Source organism: Prorops nasuta, unplaced genomic scaffold, assembly GCF_024137725.1.
Source record: "Prorops nasuta isolate Cenicafe-Biocafe unplaced genomic scaffold, Cenicafe_Pnas_1.2 PNAS00002, whole genome shotgun sequence".
In the NCBI taxonomy this organism is placed as follows: Eukaryota; Metazoa; Arthropoda; class Insecta; order Hymenoptera; family Bethylidae; genus Prorops; species Prorops nasuta.
In genome coordinates this window covers 5,601,766-5,612,502 of record NW_027116799.1, presented here as the reverse complement: position 1 = coordinate 5,612,502, position 10,737 = coordinate 5,601,766, and positions in this window count along the sequence as shown.

The following is a 10,737-nucleotide window of genomic DNA, read 5'->3' as shown; positions in this document are numbered from 1 at the left end:
GCGACGAGCAATTCACGACTGACACTAAAAGACTCGGATTTTTCAAACTGCATGCGCGACGCGATTTGTCTTTAACGTGCACTAGGCGGGACAACCGCACTACGCGACGAGCACTTCACGACTGACACTACGAGACTCGGATTATTCAAAAGGCACTACGCGACGCGACTTCTTTTTAACGTACACTACCGGGAGAACCGCACTACGCGACGAGCAGTTCACGACTGTCACTACAGATTCTGATTTTGAAATCAGCATTGCGGTACGCGATTTCTTTTAAACGTACACTACGCGGGAGGACCGCACTACGCGACGAGCAGCTCACGACTGACACCACAGACTCGGATTTTTAAAGCAGCTGTGCGCTACGCGATTTCTTTTTAACGTACACTACGCAGGAGAACCGCACTACGCGACGAGCACTTCACAACTGACACTTCGAGACTTGGATTTTTAAAATATCAGCGCGCTACGCGATTTCTTTTTAACGTACACTCGGGACAACCGCACTACCCGATGAGCAGTTCACGACTGACACTACAGACTCGGATTTTTAAAGTAGCAGTGAGCTACGCGATTTCTTTTAAACGTACATTACCGGGACAACCGTACTACGCTAGGAGCAGTTCACGACTGACACTACAGACTCGGATTTTTAAAGCAGCTGTGCGCTACGCGATTTCTTTTTAACGTACACTACGCAGGAGAACCGCACTACGCGACGAGCACTTCACAACTGTCATTACAAATTCTGATTTTTAATTCAGAAGTGCGCTACGCGATTTCTTTTTAACGTACACTATGCAGGAGAACCGCCCTACGCGACAAGTAGTTCACGACTGACACCACAGACTCGGATTTTTAAAGTAGCAGTGCGCTACGCGATTTCTTTTTAACGTACACTACGCAGGAGAACCGCACTACGCGACGAGCACTTCACAACTGTCATTACAAATTCTGATTTTTAATTCAGAAGTGCGCTACGCGATTTCTTTTTAACGTACACTATGCAGGAGAACCGCCCTACGCGACAAGTAGTTCACGACTGACACCACAGACTCGGATTTTTAAAGTAGCAGTGCGCTACGTGATTTCTTTTAAACGTACACTACGCGGGAGAACCGCACTACGCGACGAGCAGTTCATGACTGTCACTACAGATTCTGATTTTTAAATCAGCAGTGCGCGACGCGATTTGTCTTTAACGTGCACTAGGCGGAACAACCGCACTACGCGACGAGCACTTCACGACTGACACTACGAGACTCGGATTATTCAAAAGGCACTACGCGACGCGATTTCTTTTTAACGTACACTACCGGGAGAACCGCACTACGCGACGAGCAGTTTACGACTGTCACTACAGATTCTGATTTTTAAATCAGCAGTGCGGTACGCGATTTGTTTTAAACGTACACTACGCGGGAGAACCGCACTACGCGACGAACAGTTCACGACTGTCACTACAGATTTTGATTTTTAAATCAGCAGTGCGCGACGCGATTTTTTTTAACGTATACTACGCGGGACAACCGCACTCCGCGACGAACACTTATCGGCTGACACTACGAAACTCGGATTTTTCAAACGGCACTGCTCGGCGCGATTTTTATTTCAACGTATTCTACGCGGGACAACCACATTCCGCGACGAACACTTATCGACTGACACTACGTAACTAGGATTTTACAAACAGTATGCGCGACGCGAATTTTATTTCAACGTATACTACACGGGACAACCGCATTCCGCGACGAGCACTTATCGAATGACACTACGAAACTAGAATTTTACAAACGGTATGCGCGACGCGAATTTTATTTCAACGTATACCACGCGGGACAACCGCACCCCGCGACGTACAATTATCGACTGACACTACGAAACTCGGATTTTTCAAACAGCACTGCTCGGCGCGATTTTTATTTCAACGTATAATACGCGGGACAAACGCATTCCGCGACGAACTCTTATCGACTGATACTTCGAAACTCGGATTTTTCAAACGGCACTGCGCGACGCGAATTTTATTTCAACGTATACTACGCGGAACAACCGCACTGCGCGACGAACACTTATCGATTGACACTTCGAAACTCGGATTTTTCAAACGGCATTTCGTGACGCGAGTTTTATTTTAAGGTATACTACTCTGGAAAACCGCACTCCACGACGTGCACTTATCGACTGACACTACGAGACTCGGATTTTACAAACGACACTCCTCGACGTGAAATTTTTAAACGCGCTCTCTCACTCTTTAGTGAAGTCGCTAACCGTAACAGAAATAAATTATTGCATGTAATTTTATAGAGTTAATTTTAATTTATTTAACTTTAATATAATTAATGTAAAACTGGCAGGCTTTAACAGTCTTTGAGGCTTCTGTCTTTATTCGCTGCAGCACTCACACACACATATACAATAGACACGCTCCGCACTGACTGTAGTCACAAATTTTCTATTTATTACGCGAATTACACACAGATAAAAGCTTTTATTTTCATCACACACTGCATTCATTACTATATATTCTATTAAAATATCCCAACTGCATTACTTAAATTTCCCTCTTGACATAATTAAATATGCGGAAATTATATAGAAAAGTTAAGTTTAATTTTTAAACAATTTATTGTCACCAATGCCGAATACTTATAATTGCACAACACTATTAAAAAATTTTAACCAGAATTTTAAATTTATTCAGAAATTAACAATAATTAATAAAATCTTAAATAAATTTAAATTGTTTGTATAAAAATAATAAAAGCTAATTAAATTTTATAAAACGCGGCACAATTTTATTAATATTATAAAATAAATAGCTCATATGTGATGAAAATAAAACATTTAATTATTTTTAATCGCGACTAATTTAAACTAAATGTCAGTACTCAGTGGTTACGAAAAACCCCAACGCGGGATCCACTGACGACCGGTACGCGGATAATTGATAACTGAGTTGATATGTACCCGCTACGCGAGTGGGCTATGCGGAACAGGTATCGCTTATTGTGGGCGGGTTAATTAGCAATCGCACCTGATTGGTTGCAATTTGACATATTCCGCAAATCAGTTGCGACTGCTATCGGTATGAGTAGGATCTCTTTCACCAACTTTTAAAATGATTATTTTGCCAAGTACGGATTGACCATTTTTTCGAAAATACTTATGCTAATACATTGCAATGTTAACAATTTTATATCATATGGCAAATTTAACGTTTTAAAAGCCAGTGAAAAAGAATCTTAACGAGTAGTACCTGTCCCGGATGGTATTTTTTTGAAGCGCGAGTTTCAGTTTATCTATCAAATTTCCGCGTATGAGTTGTCAGTAAATCGCGCTGTTTCTTTTATAATCACTGACATTTATTTCGCATTAGTTGCGATTAAAAATAATGTAGTGTTTTATTTTCATCAAATACGTGCTATTTTATTATTATGTTAATAAAATTTTACCGCTCTTTAATAAATCTATGTAAATTTAATTAAAATAAATTATTTTGTTACAGTTTAATTAATTTTAAGTAAATTTTCATTCATTATTATTGATTTTATATAATACAATAATTTAATGGAATACTGTATGTGATGAAAATAAAAGCTTTCATTTGTAAAAGAAGTGTAATAATTAGAAAACTCGTAAAAACTGTCAGTGTGCAGCACACGCGTGTGCGTGTTTAGTGCTTGCACGATTAAAAGTAGAAGACTCAAGGACTCTCTTAACCCATAATTCTCATTATTTTATTTTGAAGTTAAATGAACTATAAAATGAACTTACTACAGTTTAATAAAATAATATTTGTTATACACTAGACGGTCTTATTCTAAAATGAATGCGCGTTTAAAAATTCCACGCCGTGTAGTGACATTTAAAAAATTCGTGTCGCGTAGTGCCGTTTAAAAATAATTCTTTTGTAAGTGAATATCGTCATTATATATGCTGTTTTGCAATTAATTTACAATAAAAAATGTTGTTAATAAATATTTTAAAACATCTGCATGTTATAATAAATGATGTTCTGTTAAACAAATGTCTGCATTTATACTATTTATAGTTCCCGCTTACATCTGACGTGTATAACGAAATTTACCGAGCTCAGGCGAAGTTTTTTATAAGTTTTTTTAATAGTGTATAGACACTGTGGAAAATTGATCGCCGTCTTTGAAATTCGTAGAGAAAGTACGAAGTGAAGTTAACTGAAAGGTCGCCGAATCAATTTCCTATGGTGTATGTAGTGCACAGTGGGAAATCAGTGGAAAATTGAATCGTGTGTGGTTCAGCTAGCTTCACTCTGTAATTTAACATGGAAAATGATTACTATACACTATAGCTGAAAGCACACACGATTCAATTTATAGTTGTAGTATATACACACGAACGAAGCAAGCGAGTGAGTTAAAGCCTACGGCACACTATGCTGGATTTCGTGCTAGAATGCTTGCTAGAATTGTGAAGACCAATGATGATTCAGTTGTGAATTAAATATAATAATCTCATTGGTTCTCATAAATCTAGCAATCATTCTAGCACGAAATCCAGCATAGTGTGCCGTAGGCTTTAGGTGCGCGAAGTAAAAGCGCTGGTCTTTTTAATGCGATTCCTAAAAGCATCGAAAAATTATGGGAAAGCCATGCCTGGCGATTACTGTATACTGTTCAAATCTGAATCATGTACAGGTATAGTTTCTGCTTCCCTATACTATCTTGTAGCAAAAATGCTTCTAGCAAAATTGATTCATGTCCATCTCAATTCTCAACTCCTCTATACTATCTTATAGCAAAAATTTAAAGACAACAGCAGACGAAACGCGACATCGACAAATATGAAGATGACGTTTTGGACGTAGTAAAAGTATTATCCAGAAAGCATATTATTTATGTTGGAAATGTAGGGATGTCGAAAAATGGAATGGAAAATAATGCAAATATGGTGCATATATATAATATTATTTATCAAGTATAAAAGGGAAGAGATCGGATGCAATTTTCAGCCTATAAAGAGGAAAAAGCATCAGATAAGTATCGGGAGCAGCAAGTCAGAAGAAAGATTAATTTAACAAAGCAAAATATTCTTTAATCTTTCTTTTGATTTACTGCTCCCGATGCTTATCTAATGCTTTTTCCTCTTTATAGGCTGAAAATTACATCCGATCTCTTCCTTTTTATACTTGATAAATAATATTATATATATGCACCATATTTGCATTATTTTCCATTCCATTTTTCGACATCCCTACGTTTCCAACATAAATAATATGCTTTCTGGATAATACTTTTACTACGTCTAAAACGTCATCTTCATATTTGTCGATGTCGCGTTTCGTCTGCTGTTGACAGTGTTGACACTGTTGTCTTTAAATTTTTGCTATAAGATAGTATAGAGGAGTTGAGATGGACATGAATCAATTTTGCGAGAAGCATTTTTGCTACAAGATAGTATAGGGAAGCAGAAACTATACCTGTACATGATTCAGTTTTGAACAGTGTATGTACATACATACATACATATGTACATGCATACCTCCATGGTTTGTTCGTAGTATTGCTTGCACTTTTTGCACTTTTCATTAAAAATGTATATAATACGTCACACGAAGTATACATGTTAACGAATGGTGCAGAAAGTTCCAGACAACACAAACAAGCTAACGTAAAAATTCCATTACCTGAAATTGTCGTCTACACTATAATTTTAACAAAGCTATTTAGAGCAGAGATGAAACGGGAGATTGCTCATGCGAGGTCCCGAGGCAATCCCTACCGGTAGGCGGCGCTGGTGTTGGCAAACGCGTGTCTCAGGTCCATCTAACCCCTAACGCCATCTATCGGAAGAGACCACGAAGCACGAGCGTTAAGCTTAGAATAGGGTAAAACATATATGCATTGTTGCCAGAAAGCGGAATAAAGAGAGAGCGGAGATATTTTCTCGGACCTCTCTGTCTTTCTCGCTGTTAGCTTCTAGCAGAAGAGTCGAGGCAAAATCTTTCCGTTTCGCTTTGCCGAAAATCTACCAATATTCGATGTCATTTATATTTGCAGGCCAATGCCTTTATACATGATTTTTTCAGCATATTTATTTATCAGCATTGACTTATTTAAATCAATAATAAATTAAGGAAATGCGTATTTGATATATAATAATTATTTTAACTATAATTTCATCGTTATATTTCGCTTATTTCCGTAAAATCTGAATTTCTTTAGTTTATTATTGATTATTGTAAGTCAATGGCCATTAAAAAAAATTTAATCTTAAAAAAAAAAAGAAAAGTACCGTTCAGGAATCGAACCCGGACCCACAAATCGCCACGCTATTACCTTACCGCCTAGACCACGAGGCTTCTTCAGTGCACCGTAAACAGATAGTCTTTTTAAGGGCTTGAAATCTTCTTTTAAACCATATAAATAAACGAGCAACCGACAGCTTTATTCATTATTATTCTGTCATAATGGTACACAAATTAAGGAATAATTATATTTTGAATAGTTTTCAAAAGCTTTTCCAATAGCCAAGAACGAAGATAAATAATCAACGCTCGCAGTTTCCGTTCTTGGTTATTGGAAAAGATTTTGAAAATCTACATTATATAATTATTCTTTAATTTGTGTACCATTATGATAGAATAATAATGAATAAAGATGTCGGTTCTTCGTTTATTTATATGGTTTAAAAGAAGATTTCAAGCCCTTAAAAAGACTATCTGTTTACGGTGCACTGAAGAAGCCTCGTGGTCTAGGCAGTAAGGTAATAGCGTGGCGATTTGTGGGTCCGGGTTCGATTCCTGAACGGTACTTTTCTTTTTTTTTTTAAGATTAAATTTTTTTTAATGGCCATTGACTTACAATAATCAATAATAAACTAAAGAAATTCAGATTTTACGGAAATAAGCGAAATATAACGATGAAATTATAGTTAAAATAATTATTATATATCAAATACGCATTTCCTTAATTTATTATTGATTTAAATAAGTCAATGCTGATAAATAAATATGCTGAAAAAATCATGTATAAAGGCATTGGCCTGCAAATATAAATGACATCGAATATTGGTAGATTTTCGGCAAAGCGAAACGGAAAGATTTTGCCTCGACTCTTCTGCTAGAAGCTAACAGCGAGAAAGACAGAGAGGTCCGAGAAAATATCTCCGCTCTCTCTTTATTCCTCTTTCTGGCAACAATGCATATATGTTTTACCCTATTCTAAGCTTAACGCTCGTGCTTCGTGGTCTCTTCCGATAGATGGCGTTAGGGGTTAGATGGACCTGAGACACGCGTTTGCCAACACCAGCGCCGCCTACCGGTAGGGATTGCCTCGGGACCTCGCATCAAGGTTGCCAAGTGTAGTACTTTCGGTACTACCGTAGTACCCAAAAGCGACATATCCTATAGCGTAGTACTATTTTGGGTACTACGCTATAGTCGCTGCTGATACTACTGGTCGGCGGAAATACGTCAGAGGGTAGAGACTGTAGAGGGACCGCAATATAGATATTTCTAATTACTAATTTCAAAATACATAATGCATGGTCCGTGAGCCAAGACAAATGTTAGTATTATTGTATCGTACATACAATATACATACCGCAAGTTATAAAGTAATATAAAGAAATAAAGTGACAGTTTTAATCTTACTGACAGCTGATATACTGATGGTATAAGTGAATAAATAAAGTGACGAAATTTGTAAAATGTACAAAAAAATAATTTTTAAAAGTATATAAAGGACTGAACATTTTAGATAAGTATAACAATAAAGTTTATAATATAAAATGTAAGATATAAATATTTTGTGGTACTTTGTGGGATTTTATTTCAGATTAAATTATAGTAATGTGTTTACTATGTCACTGTGCTGAGGATGGAGCTGTGCGGATTTTCAAAATTAAAATAAAGGAATAGACTAAACATAATGTGGTTATTGTGTCATCGTTGAGATTCAAACTATGTTAATTGAGACGGATAATAAAATAAATGAGTGAAAAAACTGGGTAAATACAATAATAAATAAAGAAGCTAACAAATTAGATATATAATATAAATGTAAGATATTTTATAGTACTTTCTGGGATTTTATTTCAGATTAAATTATAGTAATGTGTTTACTATGTCACTACTGAGGATGGAGCTATGTGGATTGAACATTAAAATGAAAGGAATAGATTCACCATATTATGGTTACTGTGTCATCGCTGAGGATCAAACTGTGTTAATTGAGATGAATATTAAAATAAACAAGTCAACACATTGGGTAAATACGATACAAATAAAGAAGCTGACAGATTACATTTGTAATTTCAAATGTAAGATTTTATATAGTACTTTTTGGGATTTTGTTTCAGATTAAATTATTGTAAAGTGTTTACTATGTCAATGCTGAGAATGGAGCTATGTGGATTGAACATTAAAACAAAAAGAATAGATTCACCATACTGTTATTTCTGTGTCATCGCTGATGAGGATCAAACTGTGTTAATTGAGACAGATATTAAAATAAATGAGTCAGCAATTTAGGTAAATGCAATAATAAATAAAGAAAATGACAGAATAGATATATAATATAAAATGTAAGATGTTTTATAGTACTTTGTGGGATTTTGTTTCAGATTAAATTATAGTAATGTACGTGTGTTTACTGTATCACTGCTGAGGATGAAGCTATGTGGATCGAACATTAAAAAAAAAGAATAGATTCACCATAATGTGGTTACTGTGTCATCGCTGAGGATCAAACTGTGATAATTGAGATGAATATTAAAATAAAGAAGCTGACAGATTAGATATATAATATAACATGTTAGATATTTTACAGTACTTTGTGGGATTTTATTTAAAGTTAATATATGTAAAATAAAATTTTTGTTTTCTTTTTACAATTGTATCTATATTAATTACTATATGTTGCAATCTCTTAAAATTAAGCCTCTGCTTTTATTATCAAACTAATAGTTCCACACGGCAGTGATGCCAGAATCAAGCTTTTAGCAACAAAAATGAAGATAAGCGCTAGCCAGCAGCAGTATAGAAAATTTAAAGGGAAGCGGTACAAACACAACTATGCCTGGAGAGCATAGGTGTGATTTGGACTTCAGGCAACATTGGCGTCAGAAGAAGAGCGACTACCGGTAACCGTGACATTTTTACGTGTCATCCGAGTGAAGTGGTGCTGCGTTTACCTAAAAACTCAAAGCAAATAAAAATGCTTTTCCTAAATTGATTTTTAATATCGATAAAATGGTCAAATGTAGCCATTAATTAATTAGATTTGGTAATAAATACAGAAAATGCGTTTTATTATAACAAATGAGTTGAGGTAAAATAAACTCAATGTTTTTATATTAATCTGTTAACAAATGCATTTTTTTATTTATTATTGAGTCCAATAAATTAATGGTTATTAAAAAAAAAATTACTTGTATTGAAAAAAAAATGAAAAAATTTTAAACTTCACCAAGACTCGAACACGAGCCCACCGAATGACAAACGGCAACCTTACCGCCTGCGCTACAGCGCTCACCTGATGTACCAAGAGCAAAACAGCCTTTTAAAGACTGACTACAATTCTTTCACTAACTCGTCATAAACGATCAAAAATTAGCTGCAATAATAAATACATTTATCTCCACAGCATTATTGCACTAAATTTATTATGTTTTTAATTTGAAGCATACATTTTACATGAAGATACGATACTTTAAGGGTGTTCATGCAATACTCTAAATACAAAACTATTCATATGCTGGTTTATCATAGTTATTCGACTACATATAACAAATATTATAATATTAATTAATTTATGATAGTTGAGCATATGAATAGTTTTGTATATAGAGTACTGAATGGTTACCCTTAAATTATCATATCTTCATGCAAAATGTATGCTTCAAATTAAAAACAATAAATTTAGTACAATAATGCTATGTAGATAAATGTATTTATTATTACAGCTAATTCTTGATCGTTTATGACGAGTTAGTGAAAGAATTGTAGTCAGTCTTTAAAAGGCTGTTTTGCTCTTGGTACATCAGGTGAGCGCTGTAGCGCAGGCGGTAAGGTTGCCGTTTGTCATGCGGTGGGCTCGTGTTCGAGTCTTGGTGAAGTTTAAAATTTTTTCATTTTTTTTTCATTACAAGGAATTTTTTTTTTAATAACCATTAATTTATTGGACTCAATAATAAATAAAAAAATGCATTTGTTAACAGATTAATATAAAAACATTGAGTTTATTTTACCTCAACTCATTTGTTATAATAAAACGCATTTTTTGTATTTATTACCAAATCTAATTAATTAATGGCTACATTTGACCATTTTATCAAAATTAAAAATCAATTTAGGAAAAGCATTTTTATTTTATTTATTCACTTATACCATAAGTACATCAGCTGTCAGATAGATCAAAGCTGTCACTACTCCTTATTTCTTTATTACACTTTATTTTTCCGTATACTAACATTTGTCTTCGTTCACGCCGTTCACGGTGACAGGCTGTGAATATACTATATATAATTTTTGATATATTACGTTCTGCATTTAAGATGGCTACTGATGTATTTCCGCTGGCAGTATACTTTGTGCAGTCTGCATTCCTTATATCAAAATTCACTTACTATAGAGCGTAGTACTATTCAAGATGGCGGACTTGGCAACCTTGCCTCGCATGAGCAATCTCCCGTTTCATCTCTGTTTAGAGTTTGCGTTCGTTTATTAACTGCGAGTACTAAAATTCTACA